This window comes from Capricornis sumatraensis, chromosome 11, assembly GCF_032405125.1.
Source record: "Capricornis sumatraensis isolate serow.1 chromosome 11, serow.2, whole genome shotgun sequence".
NCBI classification, from domain to species: Eukaryota; Metazoa; Chordata; class Mammalia; order Artiodactyla; family Bovidae; genus Capricornis; species Capricornis sumatraensis.
Window position 1 is genome coordinate 27,365,653 of NC_091079.1, and position 19,693 is coordinate 27,385,345.

The 19,693-nt window shown below is 48.3% G+C and overlaps 1 protein-coding gene across 5 annotated transcripts in view; it reads left to right on the forward strand.

Annotated features, from left to right (window-relative positions):
- ST3GAL1 (ST3 beta-galactoside alpha-2,3-sialyltransferase 1) overlaps positions 1-19,693 on the forward strand; it is an 89,881-nt gene that overhangs the window by 5,878 nt on the left and 64,310 nt on the right. For 3 of the 5 annotated variants that reach the window (XR_011145718.1, XM_068983314.1, XM_068983318.1), the window contains exon 1: positions 11,234-11,344. The exons of the other annotated variants lie outside the window; for them this stretch is intronic. The gene's annotated coding sequence lies outside the window, so the exon portion shown is untranslated. Of the gene's footprint in view, positions 1-11,233; positions 11,345-19,693 lie in introns of those variants that run through there. 5 annotated transcript variants of the gene reach the window in all.

The window sequence follows — 19,693 nt, forward strand, 5'->3', positions numbered from 1 at the left end:
GGCAGAAAATCCCCTAAGTTGGATCTCAGCATCCTTATTAGATCTTACAGTCAACTTAAGGAACAAAACTTCGTAACAACACAATATGACACAGCGCTATATAACACAACACCACATAACAACCACAGCTGCCGTTCACAGATCATGCAAAGAGTGTATGAATGCACCGGAGCGGAAACAGACTAGGCTGAGAACCAGCTTTAGTGTTAGCAGGAAGCCAGAGAGCGCCATCCCAAGGGAAGCCTTAAGCGAGGGGTTGTCGAAGTGGGGTGTGCTGGTGAGACTCAGGTAGGCAGATGACAGTGGAACCTCCAGAAAGGAGCTCTCAACCACTAACTCAGGCATGTGGCTAGATAATTTCCCTACTGTTTAGTTATTTTGCCCATAAATAATTTTCTCCCAGGAGAGAGAGTCAGCTAGCGAGTGCATAGAGTCAAAGTCATAGAACAATAACATGAACAGAGTTTCGAAGAAAGGCGATAGGAGAGAAGATGCCTGCAGACAGTCTGGGAACAGGGAAGCTTGCCTGCACGTTTTAGAGGGTGGCCTCCTAAATGGCCTCCTGATACTTTGGCCTCCTGATGTGAAGAACCAACTCTTTGGAAAAGACCCTGATACTGGGAAAGATTAAAGGCAGGAACAGACGGGGACAACAGAGGATGAGATGGTTGGATGGCATCACTGACTGGATGGGCATGAATTTGAGCAAACTCCAGGAGACAGTGAAGGACAGGGAAGCCTGGTGTGCTGCAGTCCATGGGGTCGCAAAGAGTCAGACACGACTGCGGCTGAACGTGACATGACATGAGTGGGCTTCCCAGGTGGTGCTAGTGGTAAAGAACCGCCTGCCAATGCAGGACACAGAAGAGATGTGGGTTTGTTCCCTGGGTCAGGAAGATCCCCTGGAGAATCCCATGGACTTCGGAGCCTGGTGGGAAGAGTCGGACACGACCGAAGTCACTTAGCACACACGCAGTCTGGTTGGAGTCTCTGATCTTCCGCGTGGATCCCAGCATTGCTGACTGCAAGCTCTCCTCCTTTGGCTCGTCCACACAAACTGAATTCAGAGAGCCCACACAGTGCCCAGGGGTTGAAGAAGGACTGGGCAGGAAGGCTTGGTATAAAGTTTGTCACCAGGCATGTAGACCTAACCAGGATCCTAGACAGGTGTCTCTCGGGCAGTCTGCTGCAAGAAAAATGAACTATAAATGTTGTTGTTGTGATGCTAAAAGCGTCCCCTTTTTATATATTTATTTTTTTAATTTTTACAATGTTATGTTGGTTTCTGCCATACAACAACACAAATCAACCATAATCATACATATAGCCCCTCCCTCTTGAGCCTCCCTCCCCTGCCTGCACCCCACCCCTCTAGGTCATCACAGGGGGCCAGGCTGGGCTCTCCCCAGCTGTGCACTTTACACACGACAGTGTGTCTATGCTGATGCTACTTTCTCCACTTGTCCCACTGTCTCCGTCCCCTTGCTGTGTCCACAAGTATGTTCTCCACGTCTGCGTCTCCATTCCTGCCCTGCAAATAGGTTCATCAGCACCGTTTGCCTAGATTCCATATAGATGCCTTCACATACGGTGTTTGTTTTTCTCTTCCTGACTTACTTCACACTAATAACACCTTCGCAATGGAGAAAGTGTTTGCTGTTCTTCTTCCTTGAAAACACCGTTAATCCTACCACCTGGTGGAGAGTTTGATGAATCAAAACTGTTGCTTTGAAACGTTAGCTGCCACCAACAAGAATGTCTTAGTGGGGGGTATTCCTCGTTGTTTCTGGAGCATATTCTTGGTGAAGAAAGGAAATTAAAATGAAAAGGAGAGGTTAGAAGATAGTGAGGCTGTGCACCACCGCCCAAGGGTAATTTCAAATGAAAAACACACCTCTCAGAATGGTTTGAAAAATCGGCTCCAGCATAAGGGCCGCTTCCATTTTCTGTCTGTAATCTATGACAGGAAACAAACCGAGCTACGCAAAAATCCATCGTGAGCTATAGGATTATAGAAATTAAACTGATGTCTTCGCTGCAGAAAGTGGGGGCGGGGGCCCTTTCAGGGCCCGAGAGTGGGCTCTTGTCTAACGCTTGGAAATGAATTGTCTCAGGAGACACAGGTGCCAAGGAGACACGCAAAGCAAGAAACCTTATTGGAAAGGGGTGCCTGCGTGGAGAGCAGCAGGGTAAGGGGGCCCAGGAGAACTGCTCTGACACGAGGCTCACAGTCCGGGGTTTTATAGTCATGCGGTTAGTTTCCGGGTTGTCTTCGGCCAGTCACTCTGACGCAGAGTCCTTCCTGGTGGTGCACGCATAGCTCAGCAAACATGGATGCTGGCAAGAAGGCTTCTGGGAGATGGAAGGACACGTGGGGTCTCCTTTTGATCTTTCCCGAATTCTTCCTGTTGGTGGTGGCTTATTAGTTCCATGTTCCTTACCACGACCTCCAGTGGTAAAATAACTCACGTGAACGGTTACTATGACGCCTGGCCAAGGTGAGGGGCTTCAGTCAGTGTGTTTCCCCTAATATCTCTACAATGCCAAACGTCCAAACAAGGAGAAAAGATGTGATGGACCTGGAGGCAGTTTGGAGTATCGAAATCCCCCTGTGTCCTTGGAAACCTGCCTCTGGAATGGAGTGAAGGGGCTTCTTTTTTTCTCGGAACGTAAGTTGTGTTGTGCGTGAGTTGATTGAATGATAACAAGTTACAAAGGTTGTACCTTTAAAGAGCATGAAGTCAGGAAGAACTGTCAAATCTGAGCATTTGCAAAGATCCTTCGCAGTGCCCTTGTTCAACCTTCCTCTACTCCCAGACTTCAATTATTCATTGACTGAGTCACTCATTGATTCATTCAGTGGAAGTACTGGCTGTGCCACTGGCTTGCTGTGTGACCTTCAGTGTGTTTCATAACCTCTCTGTGCTTCCATCACCTCATCTCTAAAACTGTGGATAATAATAGCACCTAGCACCTGGCAGGTACTAGATGAGTTAATACTTGGAAGGTGTTTAGAACAGGACCCTGCCGAGTGCCTGCTGTATAAGTGCTTGCAGAGTGCACGCTGTGATCATCATCAGCTTTCAAGTTAAGCAATGCCTTGCTCAGCTTCCCCTGAATTGTTTCCTCACTTCGTCTCTACCAAGTGGTTAACAGTCCTCTGCTTGAATGTTGCCAGTGATGGCCCTCTGATTTCTGGACACCTCTGTGGATTAGAGAGCTCCTCCTCACACACAGCTTCCATCCACGGAGGACTTCCTGAAGGAGATGGTAAGATGGGGGTGGGGTGTCTCTGGAGCTGTCTGAAATTAAGGCTGGGAAAGTTCTCTGGGCTTAAGAAGCTATGGTGTGGCTCCTGGACACTAGTAGTAGAGAGAGTCCTCCTGAGGCTTCAGACATGACATTTTAGATGCTCCCTGCCCTGTATTTCACCACTGAGATTTCAGGTGGAGGCCTGACCCATATGATTCCTCATTAGCAGGCGGAGCCAGAGTGAGAAACCAGCCCTGAGTTCAAGGCTGTCACAGCTGACTTGGGCACCTCGAGGTGTCCTGGAGATGAGCTTCCAATGTGCAGAGCACGGGATGTGGCAGCGGGCACTGACCCGGGTGCCAAGGGCTCCTAGGTAACCCCACTGGGCAGGCCTTCTCCTCTAGTGATCCCCATCGTGTTTTCTCCCCAGTCTCCTAGACTTCCCTCCTGACCCCCAGTCTCCCTGAGACCTCCCTCTGAGCAAGTCCGTGTCAGTTTTTGTGAATTCTGTCCTCTCTCCTCCCTAAGTCCCGTTCCCAGGAAATACCACTTCTGGACACTCTGCACTCATTTAACCTTCTAAACAGGGCTTTTCGGTCCTTCTTGTTATCAGTATTTTGACAGTTGAGAACACCGAGGCTCGTGGAAGTGGGCCACTTAACCTCAGGCCCTCTAGGTGGGGACTGGTCCCCTGCCAGCACGGCTCCATGTGTCCCATCCACCCCCATGTGACAGCAGCTTCCTTCCACTTCCCTTCAGTTGTTCTGAGAATCAGATAGTGAGTGAAAGTCGCTCAGTCATGTCTGACTCTTTGCAACCCCATGGACTACACAGTTCATGAAATTCTCCAGGCTAGAGTACTGGCGTGGGTAGCCGTTCCCTTCTCCAGGGGATCTTCCCAACCCTGGGATCGAACCCAGGTCTCCCGCATTGCCGGCAGATTCTTTACCAGCTGAGCCACCAGGGAAGCCCAAGAATACTGGAGTGGGTAGCCTATCCCTTCTCCAGCAGATCTGCCTGACCCAGGAATTGAACTGGGGTCTCCAGTATTGCAGGCAGATTTTTTACCAGCTGAGCTACCAGGGAAATCCAGGAATCAGATAAGAGGCCGGAAAGAATGAAGCCCCTCCTTCACCAAATGATACTTCAGAGGACTATAAATAGGACACCCAGTGGTGGCACTCCGTCTCATTCGCCATGGACAGGACAGACGCTGAGTGATGCCAGCACGTCCTCCAGCCCAAGGTTTTCACGGTCAGCACTGGTTTTTTCCCTGCCTCTCTCTCACTCTCCTTTCTTTTTCTTCCTTCTTTCTTTCCCCTCATCCACTGTCTTGCCCCAAAGTACATAGTTCAGCCTCCTTCATTTGGCCGTGGTTGCCTAGAAAACAAACACGTGCCTATGTCACGATTTCTCCCAGTTCTGACAGACACAAAGCAGTGCCCACCAGGCCCCGGGGAGGCTGCCCAGCCTCCCATCTCCTTCCTCTGCAGGCAAAATCAGGGTACCCAACAAGAAAGTCCACGAGGGCACCTCCTGCCCTGGAAACCATCGGGGGCAGAGAGGTCAGTGAAGGCTGGGGTTGGGGGAGAGAACAGGTCCACTGTTTGTTAGCTGTGAGTGTGGGGCAAGTGCCTACCATGCCTGAGCCTCAGTCTCCCCATCGGTACTCTGGGGACACCACCACCCATCTTTCTGGCTGAGAGTTGAGATAAATCAGGCAGTGTGGGAAAGGCCCAGAGAACAGACGGTCTTCAGGCTGGAAGATGGGAGAGCCTGGGCATGGGGGACCCTGGAGTGGGACCCACACTTGGAGCCAAGGGCATCTCCCCAGCCATGTGATCAGTAGAAGGAGAAAGAGAGGAAAACTTCAAGGCACCCGCTTGGTGCTCCTAACCGCTCTGCCCTCTTCCAGCCGTGATCAAGGTGTCTTTTCCTGTGAGCAGAAAGAGATTTAGGCAGACCCACATTTTAGGTGAACCAGCAGACTGAGGTTTGCAGTGGGTGGGAGGCAGAGGCCTGAGCAGCTCCTGGGTAGTCCACGTGGGAGTGTTTGCGTTGCTCCAGTGTGAGAAGTGGTGACTTTATCTCTTTGAGGTTCAAGAGCTGATTGTACTCAGATGCTGAGAAATTAGAAAGCGAAAGCCACTTGGAGATTTCCAGTCTGGTTGCGAAGGTAACTGGGGGGCCATGGATGGCCACAGGGAGCATGGCAACTGGACAAACCAAGGGACCATGCTGTCCCTCCCATCCCAGACCTGTGGGATTTGAGGTGCAGGAGGACACCCTTCTGGAGCCCAGCCAGGCTGGAGGGTGAAGAGGAAGCCTGGGGCTCAAGATGGCCCTGGCTCTGAATCACATCTCTGCTGATTTCTAACTGTGTGGCTGTGGGCAGATACCTAAACTCTCTCAGAGCCTCAGTTTCCACATCCGTGAAGTGGGGATAAGACTACCACCCTCAAGAGGCTGGCTGCGCAGATGGAATGAAATCACACACGTGGAATGTGACTGTGGTTCTGGCCTTGCTGTCCAGATGCATCCCGTGGTAGCTGTTGTTATAATAATATCTCCCGTGGCAGAGCAGCCAGAACTCAGCAGTCAGGCACCGGCTTCAGAAATCCACTCCTTCTCAGGACTCCAGCATGTGGAACCCTTTCAGAGAGGGAGGGTGCATGCTGGCTTTCCCAGCCTGGTGAACATACCTGCTTCTTGCCCAAGTTCTGACTGGCTTCTTCAGCCCACACACCAAGACGGGGGAGGTGCAGCGAAACCCTGGAGAGGGCCAAGCTGCTGAACTCAGCTTCCTTTCGCTCTCAGTATTAGTTAGCTCCGTCATCTCTGGTTTGCACACTCAGAATTTCTGCCTTCACACCCCACTTTCAGTCTTGCTCTGGACATTCTAGCACTGACACCAGGCTTTTCTAGGGCATCTCACCATTTACCCTTGCTCTTCTGCGTCATCTGTTCCCATTGCAAGCTGATCTAGCCAGTCTCAGTTCTTTTTCTCGTCCTCCATGACCATTGAATGCTGGTCAGGAATTCAGATTAAGAAACCACCCAGTTAACCCGTGCCCTCTTTCATTGGGTACAGAGTGAGGTGGTTCTTACTGTCTGCCCGAGTCCTCTTCCCCACAGTGGGAGAGCCCCCAAGTGTACTGCCGTCCCCATCAGGGCAGAGCAGAGTGCTTGCACAGCACGGAAGAAGCTCAGTAAGTGCTGATTGAAGGGAGCTGTGTTAGTCCTGGTCTTAAATGGAGTCCAGCTAGGAATCAGTTTATCATTCAGGCTCCACTCTTTACTATGACCATGAGCAAGTTACTTCATCTCTGCAAGCCTCCACTTACTCACCTACACAGTGACTGCAGATAATAATACCGCACACATCACAGGACCATTATGAGGAGCCACTGAACTTTTGAGTACAAAGGGCTTAGTTTGGCAAAATCTTCACAAACAGTTAAAAACAGTACCTGCTACCATCACTACTGCTAGTTTTACCTTATAATTTTTATTAAAGCAAATTCATGTTGTTTCTTATTCTCTTGCTTTGCAGTACAGCCCTGTGAAGCATTGAGGGAGGTTCAGTTTCCATTTTACTAGTAAGTAAACTATGACTCAGAGAAAGGCTGTTTTTCTAAACTCACACAGCTAGACTTTGTGTGGCTGGCCTCCTCTGCTTGGCATACCTAGCAGCCAGCCACACTGTTTTGGAACATGATATGACCATGGGCCTCTGAGAAAAGATTCCTGTAATTTAAAAGCACAGCAGTATTTTTTTCACCTAGGCCCAGTGTTAATAATTATTCAGATTATCTTTTTCTTTTTTGACTTCGAGGAGAAAGGCTATGCTTTATTAAGCAAACTACTATACTCCAGGTGTGATGGAGAGTTTCATATCCTGTTCCCTGCCCTATCCTAAGAAGAAACAGAATTGGAGAACACACTCTCTTATAAGATTTATTGCATTCTGTTGCACAGAAGAAAGGAATTTCAGGTGGTAGATGCACTAACAGGGGCAAAGAAGGTATGATTTATGAATCCAGATTAGGAGAAGTGAGAACGCGCTAATTCGTTTGACTGGAATTTGTCCTTCGCGGCTGGAATTTGTGGGCATTTTTCTTGCCTCAGGTCTCCTGGTTTAAGTCCAGCAGTTTACCATTAAGGACCCGGTTGGTAGCTGGTTGCTGCCAGTTGGATGGAGAGAAATGAGGGGGCAAGCCCTGAGCCTGGAATCAGAAGCCTTTGGCCCATGTTCCCATAGCCTTGTTCTCAGCTGTGTGATCCATGGGCCCACCTCTCCAGGCCTCAGTTTCTTCATTTGTACCTGGGAGAGTCACATGAGCATTTCTGCACCCTTTCCAAAAATGAGGATTACATCTGATCTGTCTTCCTGTGTAGTCCCTGTGTATGAACACATTTCACCATTTTCAAGAATTGAGTTAGTGGAAGCCTTGGGAAAGCAGGAGGAATATAAGAAGATGCAGGGCAAGAGGGCATAGGGAAGAAAGTTGTGATGTGGCATTTTAGAAGAGATTTTTAGGGCTTCCCTGGCGGCTCAGTGGTAAAGAATCCGCCTGCCAACGCAGGAGACACGGGTTCAATCCCTGATCTGGGAAGATCCCACATGCCACAGAGCAACTAAGCCCGTGAGCCACAGCAGTTAAAGCCTGTGAGCCCCAGAGCCCGCGCTCTGCAACAGGAGAAGCCGCTGCCGCAAAAAGCTTGTGCGCTGCAACTCGAGAGTAGCCCCCGCCCACCAAGACTAGAGAAAAACCTGCGCACCGATGAAGACTCAGCAAAGCCAAAAATATGTACGCATACAGTTATTCAAAACAAGAGGAGGTGTTAAAGATCAGTTAAAATCAGAAATCAGGGAGAGTCAAAGTAGCTGATGAGGCTGCTGCTCCTGGGCCCAGCAGGTAAGGAAGTGGGGTCCTCTCCTTCTCTGTGTGATCAGTGCCTTGGGTCCTGGTAGAGCAGCTGAGAACCCCGGGTTCTGGAAGGTGGGTGATGCTTGGGGGGCACAGATCCAGTTTTAAAGGCCTCATGGTTGCAAGCTTGCTGGTTGGGGCTGGAAATCCAATGCAGTTGCCAAGATATTGCATATCATTCCCTGTGCTTTACAGTAGCTCCTTGTTGGTTATCTGTTTTACATGCAGAAGTGTGTATGTTTTAATTTCAAACTCCTAATTTATCTGTCCGCCCTTTCCCCTTTGGTAAATGTATATTTGTTTTCTATGTTTGTGAGTCTATTTCTGTTTTGTAAATAAGTTCATTTTTTTTAAGATTCCACATATAACTAATATCATTTGATATTTATCTCTGTCTGACTTACTTTCACTTGGTGTATGAGAATCTCTAGGTCCAGCTATGTTGATATGGCTTTATTTCATTCTTTTCTTTAGGGCTGAGTAGTATTCTGTTTTACATATATATATATACAGCTATATATTCTGTTTTATATATATATAAAACATCTTCTTTGTCTATTCATCTGTTGATGGACGGTTAGGTTGCTTCCATGTCTTGGCTGTTGTGGATAGTGATGCCCACTCACTCATTCATTCTATAGCCATTACTGAGTGCCCCCTCCCCGCAAGTGCCCCTTTTACCCATACAGTGTCCAGTGCGGGTGGGGAAATCTAGTAATAAGTAAAGTCAGTAAAATGCTGTCCTTTCCACCACCCCTAAGGGCTTCAGTCTCATGAGAACAATGGGTGATAGAATTGTGGTGATGGCTTGCACTTAGTAAATTCTTGTTAAACAATAGAATGAACCAGGGAAGATCAGCACAGGAAACCGTGGAGTCCCTGTAAGGTTCCCTAACCCATTTCAGGGTAAGGACAGCATGGTGTCAAAGCAAACATCTTGGAAGTGTGGTGCATGAACTGCTTTGCTCATTCTCTGACTCAGGAGATAGTAACTGAGTTTCTCCCGGGGGGCGGGGGGGAGAGCTGGGTGGTGGCTTGTAGAGTGGTGTCTAGGACAGTTGCCTCACTCTTGCCTCGTGGAATTACTGGGCTGTGACCGATGCTCTGCAGGAGCGCAGGGAATTCTGGGAATGTGTCATGGCAGTGCCTGGCTTTGTCTGTCCTGTCAATAGAGATGTCCCTGGGAAGTGCGCTGACACTGAGACCCGAAGGGTGAGCAGAGTGTGGGTGGGGATGGTGTGAGTCAGTAATGGGAGGGAGGAAGGTGTGAGCTGCAGTGTACAAGGACCCCTCTGGCGTTGGAGGAGGTGGCAGACACCATTTGGAGGCTGTGAGGCAGTGAGCCTCCACCTTCATTCTTCCAGAAAACTGGGGCTGAAAATAAAGTTTCATTCCCGGAATTTCCCCTAGCTGCTCTGGCCACTTTGTGTTTCTTCTGTATAAACATCCCGCCTACATCGGGACCTCCAAATAGAGTCTGTTTATCATCAACACCAGATGCCTGTAAACAAATCTGGAGTCAGTTGATCTCTAAATCCTGTTGATTTCTTGTGTAAAATAGTTCTTGAATCTTCTCCTCGTCTTGCCCACAGCCCAGCGTTATCCCTGGCCCTCATCGTCTCTTGACAATCAGGCTGAACTGGACAGCACAGACTGACTTTTCTTTCTGACATAGAAATCATGTGGTCTCACTGCCAGCGGTGTGAGGATAACTTGGTGGTTGTATCAGCTAGGTTTCTCTGCATAACAAACAGTCTCGAACCTTAGCACCTTCAACAATAAACATTTATTATTTTTCCTGATGCTGTGGGTATGTAGACTAGGTGTTTCTTTTGGACTAGTCGACTTGGCTGGTGCTCAACTGCCTGTAATAATCTCACTTGCAAGCCTGCAGGCTCAGCTGGGAGGGCTGAAGCTTCTCCCCATGTTGGTTGGTTTTCATCCTCCAGGGGCTAGCTCAGGTGTGCTCTTGTGATTGCAGAATGATTCCCAGCAGCAAGCAAGAGGAAGTCCTCCACCTAAGCATTCTTAAGCCTTTCTTTGTGTCAAGTTTGTTATCGTCGGCTTATTGTTCAAAAGCAAGCCACATGGCCAAGTTCAGACTCCAAGAGTGGAGAAACGGTTTTCACTTTGTGGTGAGAGAGGTGGCAGAGCCCCACCACAGAGGGGATGCTGCAAGGTGATGTGAGTAATAGGGGACCTTCACCGAAATCCTCTTTCGCAGTGGCTGAGATGAAGGCTTTGGAAGCAGACAGGATGGGTGTGTCCTGTCACACTCTCCTCTCTGCCGCTGACTGCTTTTGTCATGCCGGGCAGCTCCACTCATGGCAGCTCTCCAAGCTTCAGCTGCCCATCCGTGTTGTGGGAATAATCAATCTGGGCACCTTGGATTTCAAGAGAGTGTCAGCTAAGAAAACCCATGGTCTGCACATTGCAGTGCTTGGCACACAGAAAGAACTCAGCTGAGGGTCTCTGTTCCCGTTCTCAGACGAGGTCTTCGACAGCCCTTTCCTGTCCAGCCTCAGCCTGGTTTATCCTAACTTTGATCTCACAATTTTCGCCTTCACATCCTACCTATTTCTTTATCTTTGTCCTGAAACACATTTTCCCCCAAGGCTTTTCTTTTGCCAAATAGCATCTTGCTTGTACCCTGATCAAGGGGCACCTAAAAATACCATCTCCTCTTCAGATTTGTCTTTCAGACTGAGTTGGCTGTTTCTTCCCAGATATCATCCACACCCTCATATCATACTGGCCTGGACTGTCTATTTGTTTCCTCCGCCAGGCTGAGCTCCTGGAGGGGTATGAACTATACTCACCTTTCTGTCTCTGGGACTTGACTCTGAGCATGGAGCAGAATAGGGGTTTATCTACAAAATATTTGATGTATAAATCATTGGCTGGGTGAATGGGGAACTGGGTGAATGCCTTTTAATTATGTTGAGTCATCTCCAAAAGGCAGTGAGTGAAATGTCAAAGCTGACAAACTTTTATCGTCTTCACTTCCAGCTGGTACTGGTTTCAAATTCAACCTTTCTGATGTGGAAATGCCAGTAGAAGTGATTAGCATCTCCAGGGGCTGTGGTGAGCAGACACTCTGAGCTTTGTGTCCAGGACAGTCGTCTGAAGAGCAGAGATGGACACTCCCTCAGCCCACTGAGGTAATAACTGACTAACACCAGTGAGAAACTCTTTCCTGTTTCTTCTGTGGATTACATCAGGTTGTGGGGAGAAGATGGAGGTGGGGGAGATTGCCCCTGTTTCTTGATCTCTTTGCAACTTGGGTATTCCATAAAGAGGGAGGGCTTTCTCCCTCAAGGAGAAACGTGAGCCTCTTAGAGTATCAAGCAACCTCTCTGTTTTTTAGAGGTCTTTGTGCTCTCATGAAAACTGGGAGATCCTTCTATGACAAGTGCCCGTCATCCCAAAGAAGCGCTGCAATGACAGTCTGGTGCAATGACAGTCTGGTGTGTCCTGGGGTGAGCGCTCAGCCAGCAAACCCTGTGACCCACAGGACAAGTCCCCTCCTGGTCATGTTTTACAAATAAAGTTTTATTGGCACTCAGCCATGCTCATTCATCAGGGCTATCTGTGGTATGTCACACCACAGCAACCATTGCAACAGAGAAAGTGTGGCCCCAAAGGCTGAAATATTTACAGACCGGTCCTTAAGACAAAAAAAAAAAGTGTCGGTCCCGGGTCTAGAACTGAGCTGTCCACATACATCCACTCCATCTGTGGCTATTGAAATTTTAATAAATGAAAATTAAATAAAGTTAAACCCAGAGCATTCTTTTCAATTAAAAATGGGTTTTTTTTCAGTTAGTTCATTTTTGTATAATTGCAAATTTACAGGTAAGCTGCAAGAATAGTCAGAAAATCATGGGTACCCTTTACCCAGATTTCTCCAGTGTTAGCATTTTATATATTCCTGAAATCACAGCATTATTATAAACATAGTACAGCTGAGTCAGAAGCTTAGCATTGATTTGCTGCTAACATTGATTTGTATTTCACAACACTGACCTTTTTTGACACATTCAAGCCAATTATTTTCCAGAATATCCCTCAGTTTGTGTTTGTCTGATGTGTCCTTGTGATTCGATTGAGACCGTGGGCTCTTGCCAGGAATCTCGCGGAACTGATGCTGGGTCCTCAGTGCCTCCTGTTAGGAGGATGATGTTGTTCTGTCTCAGAGCTGGTGACGTTGATTTGTCACCTGGTTGAGGTGGCCTCTGCGAGGTGTCTCCATGTGAAGTTACCATTTCATTTTTGTAATTATCAAGTATCTTACCGGGAGCGTCTATAAGACTCTGTAAATATCCTTTTACTCCTTAACCTGCCACGTGAGCTTTAGCATCTGTTGATGGTTCTTGCCTGCGTCAGTTTATTATCAGCATGGTTACCAAATAGCGATTTTTCTCATCTCATTGTTTATTTTTCATTTGTTAGTTGGTTTTCCAGCATAGAAAAGAACATTCCTCCTTCCTTTCCTTCTTTATGCAGGGTGTGAACTGGCAGATTTTAACTGTACTTAATAAATTTGTTATCATTGTCATTATAAATATCATTTTGATATTTTAAAGTTGTCCCAAATGTATCCAGTGAGGGATGGCTGCGGCATCTTTTTAACATCTCTCTGTTGGTTTCTGAGCACTTTCTTACTTGTTGGTGAGACAAAATATTCTAGCCTCATTTTGTGCTTCCTCTGCCCAGCCTCAGAGTTAGCATTTTTCAAGGAATCCTGGTGCTTTTCAGTGCAGGATGTTATTTAGAAGTGCCATCTGGTGACAAGGCGTGTCCTTTATTCCTAGGGTAGCATTGCTCCCAGGCCCTCTGGGCAGATGGAGCTGGGTACTGTGAAATGTGTGTGGGGTGTGTGTGTGTGTGTGTGTGTGCATGGCTATACACACATCCATGTTCTTAGACATATGCATACATCCTCACATATACATCCACTCACATCATATACATGTGTTTCTATATGTACACATACACACCATCTAGATTATTTCTAACTCACACGTGTGGGTGTGTTCTCAGTTGCTTGGTCATGTCCAACTGTGTGACTCTATGGACTGCAGCCTGCCAGACTCCTTTGTCCATGGGATTTTCCAGGTAAGAATACTGGAGTGGGTTGCCTTGCCCTCCTTCAGGGGATCTTCCCAACCCAGGGATCAAACCTGTGTGTCCTGCTTTGGCAGATGGATTCTTTACTGCTGCACCACCTGAGAAGCCCATTTCTAACTCAACCTATCTCTGTGTTAAAACCACCTTACGTGCACACTGATGATGCCAGAATGTTCTTGATGCACATCTAAATGCTAGAGTCACCCCGCCCCTGCTGTCAGCACCACCACTCACCACATTTACTAAACTATGGATCAGATCCTGTCCAGACCTCTGCCTGGCCATTACTGCTCACAAAATCCCAGTGGCCCAAGTTCAGAGGAGGAAGCAAGATTCTGAAAATTTCCTTAACTTGTGCAAGTGATGCAGCCAGCGAATGTGGCATGCTTGCCGAGAGTGCCTGCCTGCAGGCTGACATTTGATCAGATGGCCCTGGGAGACAGAACAGTCTCAGAAGGAAGCAACAGAGCAGAAGGTGGGGGAGCGTTTGTCCCCGTGGATCAGGGGATCTCAGGCCCTCACAGCAGCAAGAAAGCCAAACGATGCTGGTGGACACTGTCTCCTTCGCTTCACACCCCAGGAGCTGTGCTTACGACTACGTCACTGATAGAGCCATGTCGCATGTAACAGGACGTGCGACGATGCACGTGGTGGAAATGTGCATCCGTGTGTGATTGCGGTGTGCCTGTGTGCTTCCTGGGGGGTGGCGTGTGGCTGCTGTCCTAGGCCTGCAGAGGCCTTGATCTGGTTGAAGGTGTGATTACAGAACTGGGCCTCTCTGGGGAGCGGGCATTTCCTCTCGCGCTGGGGTTTTCTGGGAGGGAGCTACTTAAGCACAGAGGCCTTAACGTAAATACATTTGTGTCCCCAGCTCTCAGCAGAATATATGCAGAATGTGCAGTGGATCCGTGCTAGTTTTACCTGTGCTTCAGGCAAATCAGAGCTGAGTCAGAGAGCTCTCAGATCTCTTGATGCACCAGGCCCTGTTCTAGTCAGAGACCCAGAGAGTTCACGTGCTGGCAAACGGGGGGTGGCGGGGAGAAGGCAGGAGACTGGCCTTGAGCAGGAAGAAATGGATCTGTGAGTGGCAGGGCTGGGGGCAGGCAGAGGGGGCCCCGGGAGGATCCCAGGGTAGACATGGTGGCCCAGGAAGGTGACTCTGAGTTGTTTAAGGAACTGAGTCCCACTGCAGATAAAACAGTGAAGGGGGCGGTGAGCAGGGGCTGCTGATCTAAGGACAGGTGAGGGGACTCAGTTGCTCTCCCCCGGGGGGTGTGGCCTCCCGCCACCCCCAGAGCCAGGCCCATTTCCTGCCATGAGTCCTTTCAGGCCTAAAGAGTCACGGGTGCATTCTCTCCCTCAGAACTCAAGCATTTCCTCTCCCAAAACAAATTTCATCAACCAGCCCACAGGCAAACTGCAGGCCAAGGCACTCTGCTAGATAAGAGCGTAGCCTGGCAGTCGTTAGGGGGATGGAAATGGACAGCAGGGAAAGGCTGGTGGAATTTCTGTTGCTGATAACGTTTAAGAAAGAAGCGCTTGTTACAGAAGCCAGGGCTGTGTCCCAGGAAGGCAGGAGCCCTCTCTGAGGGTCTGAGATGTTGTCAGGTGGAAAAGGATTAGCTTGCCCTGGGCGAGTCTGAGGAGGGAACCCAAGTGGAAAAACTGAAATGCACAAGTTTCTGTTCACAGAAGGTTTTTCCTTCTCACTCCCTCATTCATTCATTCATTCATTCAGCGAGCACAACTGGGTGCCTGGCACTGGGCTAAGCACTGGAGGGATAACAGAGTAAGACAAGGGCTATATCTTCAACATGTTAATAATTTGGTGGGTTTCCACTGTAGGGCACAAGGAACTCTGCTCAATGTTAGGTGGCAGCCTGGATGAGAGGGGAGTTTAGGGCAGAATGGATACCTGTGCATGTAAGGCTGAGCCCCTCTGCTGTCCACATGAAATTATCACAGCATTGTTAATCAGCTATTGTTCTTGTTTAGTCGCTAAGTCGCATCTGACTGTTTTGCGACACCGTGGATCATAGCCCGCCAGGCTCCTCTGTCTATGCTATTTCCCAAGCAAGAGTAACTGGAGTGGGTTAACATTTCCTTCTTCAGGGCATCTTCCTGACCCAGGGATCGAATCCATGTCTCCTACATTGGCGGGTGGATTCTTTACTGCTGAGCCACCAGGAAAGCCCCGCTAGTCAGCTATACGCCAATATAAAATAAAAACTAAAAAAAAATTAATTTAATGGGAGAAACAGATGAACAAATTAGTGATATGTAGACATGCAATTATGAGTTCTGTGAGGCTGGAAGCTAACAGAATTTAGGCGTTCTCTTTAAGAAAAGAATATAAGGTTAGGAATTTAAAAGACAAGCCCTAGCTTAATGGGGATCCTCTGAGGGTCCCTGGTCCTTAGGCTTCCTTGGCCTGGCCCAGGCCTCCACTGGGGGAGGTGAAAGGGCACGAGGCTTTGTTTCCTGCAGGAGGCTGGATGAACACTTGGCAGAAAGGCCTGCAGCAGGAATTCTGGTGTCATGTGATAAGGCCCCCATACGAACCTTCAAGTTGGGAACTTGCAAAGATGCAGATGTGTGAATGCAAGTTAGTAAATCATGAAAATTAGTCCATGTGTCTGACTACATTGTCATTGTCACCTAGGTGCATCTTTTACAAGCGGTTGTCTTCTGTGCACCTTACTGTGCAGCACCGTATAGAGAACAGTAGTGCGGTGCCTTTTATCTCAAGCTCAGGATGTCCAGAAGCAAGCGCAGAAGCTGCGGCAACATAGCTGTTATGTAGTTTATCTCAAGCTCAGGATGTCCAGAAGCAAGCATAGAAGCTGCGGCAATGTAGCCGTACTGTAGTTTTCAAGGTATTGTAAGATTAAAAAAAAAAAACTGCTCTTTATTTTTTCTGTTTGTTTGTATGTCTTATTTGTGTGAAAAGTTCTATAAGCCTGCTACAGTGCAGTGTTAGATAGCAGATTGTGTTATCTGGGTGCCTAAGCTAACTTAGTTGGACTTTCGACTTACAAATATGCTTTTTATTTTTTCCTTTTATTTTAATTTGAAATGTGTGTTTTTATTTATTTTTTAAAATTAATTTATTTATTTTAATTAGAGGCTAATTACTTTACAAATGTGCTCTTAAAATGGAACTTGTTCGTATGTAGGGAACTTGCTGTACAGCAGGGCAGCCTCGTCTTCTGGGTCCCTTGAGCCTCTGTGCTTGGGCTAAAGACTTTTCTTAATGCTGCCAGGATTTTCACAGATGCTCTCCTTAGAATTCTGCAGGCTGACCGTGTGGTCCCACTTCCAGGACGATGTTCTGTGGAATTGTCTGGACTTAGGGGTATAAGCGCTGGTGGGGTGAGTGTGGGCACTTACAGAGGGCTGACCAGGCTCTCCTGACAGCCCCGAGTAGTGACAACTTTACCCCCACGGCCACCTTGAAAGCCAGCTGCCCACATTCTTCCTGTTCTGTTGATGATGGAACCAAGGCCCAGGGTGGCTAAGTCACTTGCTCACAGATGCACAGTTAATGAGTGGAGGAGTTGGGCTTTCAAGGTATCTAGTCTGCGTCCAGGGCTCTGGAGGCAGGGCTTGCTCCATTGCCTCTCCTTGATTCTCACTGCCTAACTCTTTTATAGCAACATTATGGAAACATCCCGAGTGTCCAACACTGGCGAGTGGCTAAAGGACATCCATAGAATGGGATATCACATACTTGATCCTTACAGAGAGTTCTTCTTAAAAAAAATAATTTATTTATTGTTAACTGGAAGATAATTGCTGTACAGTGTTGTGTTGGTTTCTGTCACACATCGACATGAACCAGCCATAGGTATACACGTGTCCCCTCCCTCTGGAACCTCCCTCTTACCTTCCACCTCATCCCACCTGTCTAGGTCATACAGAGAATTCTTACCAGCACGTTGAAATGCTTTGATGAGGTGCAACCATGGAACACGTGAGAAATGGCACTGTTGACAGTGTTCCAGGGCCTGAACCCCCTCTCAGCCTCTGTACCCTCTCCTGGATGGTCATAATGGCTCATTGGTTCACACGTCCATCCAACAGGCTTTACCCTAGTCCATCATGTGCCTGGTGCTGGGCACGTGATGACGACGAGCTCAACCATGGACTCTGCTCTCCTGCTGCTCATTTATGTCCAGCTTCTCTTTAAACTAATTTGTATTGGAGTATAGTCGCCTACCAGTGCTGTGTTCGTCTCTGCTGTGCAGCAAAGTGAATCAGCTACACGTGTACATATATCCCCTTCCCATTTAGGTCACCACAAAGCACTGAATAGAGTTCCCTGTGCCATACAACAGGTTCTCAGTTCACTATTTTTTTTCATAGATAAGCCCATGTGTCTTACATCTCCTGTACTGGCAGGTGGGCTCTTTATCACTAACACCACCTGGGAAGCCGGTTTTATGCATAGTAGTGTATATAGGGGGCTTCCCTGGTGGCTCAGTGGTAAAGAATCCATCTGCAATGCAGGAGACCCAGGTTCAATCCCTGGGTCAGGAAGATCCCCTGGAGGAGGAAATGGCAACCTGCTCCAGAATTCTTGTTTAGAGAATCCCCTGGACAGAGGAGCCCGGCGGGCTACAGTCCATGGGGTCTCAGAGTCGGATACAACAGAAGCAACTGAACATGCACTCACACAGCGTATACGTGTCGATCCAAATCTTTCAATTTATCCCGACCCACTTTCTCCCCTTGGTGTCCATACGTTTGTTATCGTATATTAACACGTATGTGTGGAATCTGGAAAAATGGTACAGGTGACCCTATTTGCAAAGCAGAAATATTGTCCAGCTTCTGACTGCAAGGTCTGCTTGGACTTTCTCCTTCCATGTGACCCTGGACGTATTTTCCTGGGACTCTGATTGACCCCCAGCCCTCAGATCCAGCCCCCCTCTGCACCTGTTGCCTCATTTCTAAAATGGACCAAGGACCCACAGACCTCCTGGACTTCAGAGCTTAGGCTCTTCACGGTCGTCAGCAGCCACACCTCACGTCATTACCATCTTCTAGAAAAGGTCAAGCTCCTGACAGCTGCAGGGAGTGCCCTCCTCCCTGAATGTTCAAATATCCAGCCCCCATGGACAGCCAGGATGGAAGGGAGGAAGCAGGGTCCCTGGATTCCAAAGAAAAAGCTTCAGGATAGCTCTCTGATTGCCAGCCATGTGTCCTTAACCTGATGAGCTTTGTTCTCTCCATTGATGGGACCAGTCCCACCCACCAGGGGAGATAGACCCCCCCTGGCATCAGGCAGGCTGTGGCAGGTTCAAGGCCTGGAGTGGCACCTGCCAGGCAGCACCCACGTCTGTCCCTCTCCAGCTTTTGGGGATCAGATCAGACTTTTTACAGATCAGATCCCTGATCTGTAAGAAATGGGATGGTCACAGTACCCACCTACAAGGGGTTGTGAGAATTAAATGAGACAATGATGCAGAAAGCTGGGCGCGGTGCCTGGCCATAGGCGATGCTGGATGAGTTACAGCCCTGTTATAAGTGTGCTTACTTGAAGCTGTGCTGGTGGGATGTGGGTGAGCTGTGAGGGTAGCAGGGGAAGGTGTCTGGTTACAGCACAGACCCCCAGCGGTAGCTGCTGCTGTCGGGCCCAGAGGCCTTAACAACACTAGTGCCACAGGAGGGCATCCACCCAAAGCACGGACGTTTGTTGTTGTTGTTGTTGTTATTGTTCAGTCGCTCAGTTGTGTCTGACTCTTTGCGACCCCATAGACTGCAATATGCCAGGCTTCCTTGTCCTTCACCATCTCCCGGAGCTTGTTTGTCGAGTTGGTGATGCCATCCCACCATCTCATCCTCTGCCGTCCCCTTCTCTTCCTGCCTTCAATCTTTCCAATGAATCTGTTCTTCACATCAGGTGGCCAAAGTATTGGAGTTTCAGCATCAGTCCTTCCAATGAATATTCAGGACTGATATCCTTCAGGATGGACTGGTTGGATCTCCTTGCAGTCCCAGGGACTTAAGAGTCTTCTCCAACACCACAGTTCAAAAGCATCAATTCTTGAACGTTCAGCCCTCTTTATAGTCCAACTCTCACATCCATACATGACTCCTGGAAAAAAACATAGCTTTGTCAGCAAAATAACGTCCTTTTAGAAGCCAAGCCCACAGACTTGAGTTATTCTCCAAAAACAATTTCTATTCTATTCAGACCCGGCCGGCTGATAAGCATTTGGGTGTTCACCAATAACCTTTGTTCCCGAAGGGCATCGAGTTATGCCTTTCCTTCTTTCTCTGACCATTTCCCTTATGGTCTAGGGACCAAGTCCAAATTCCACCAGAGGACAGACAAGGCCACCATGACCTGGTGTTTTGCCAACATCCTCAGCCTT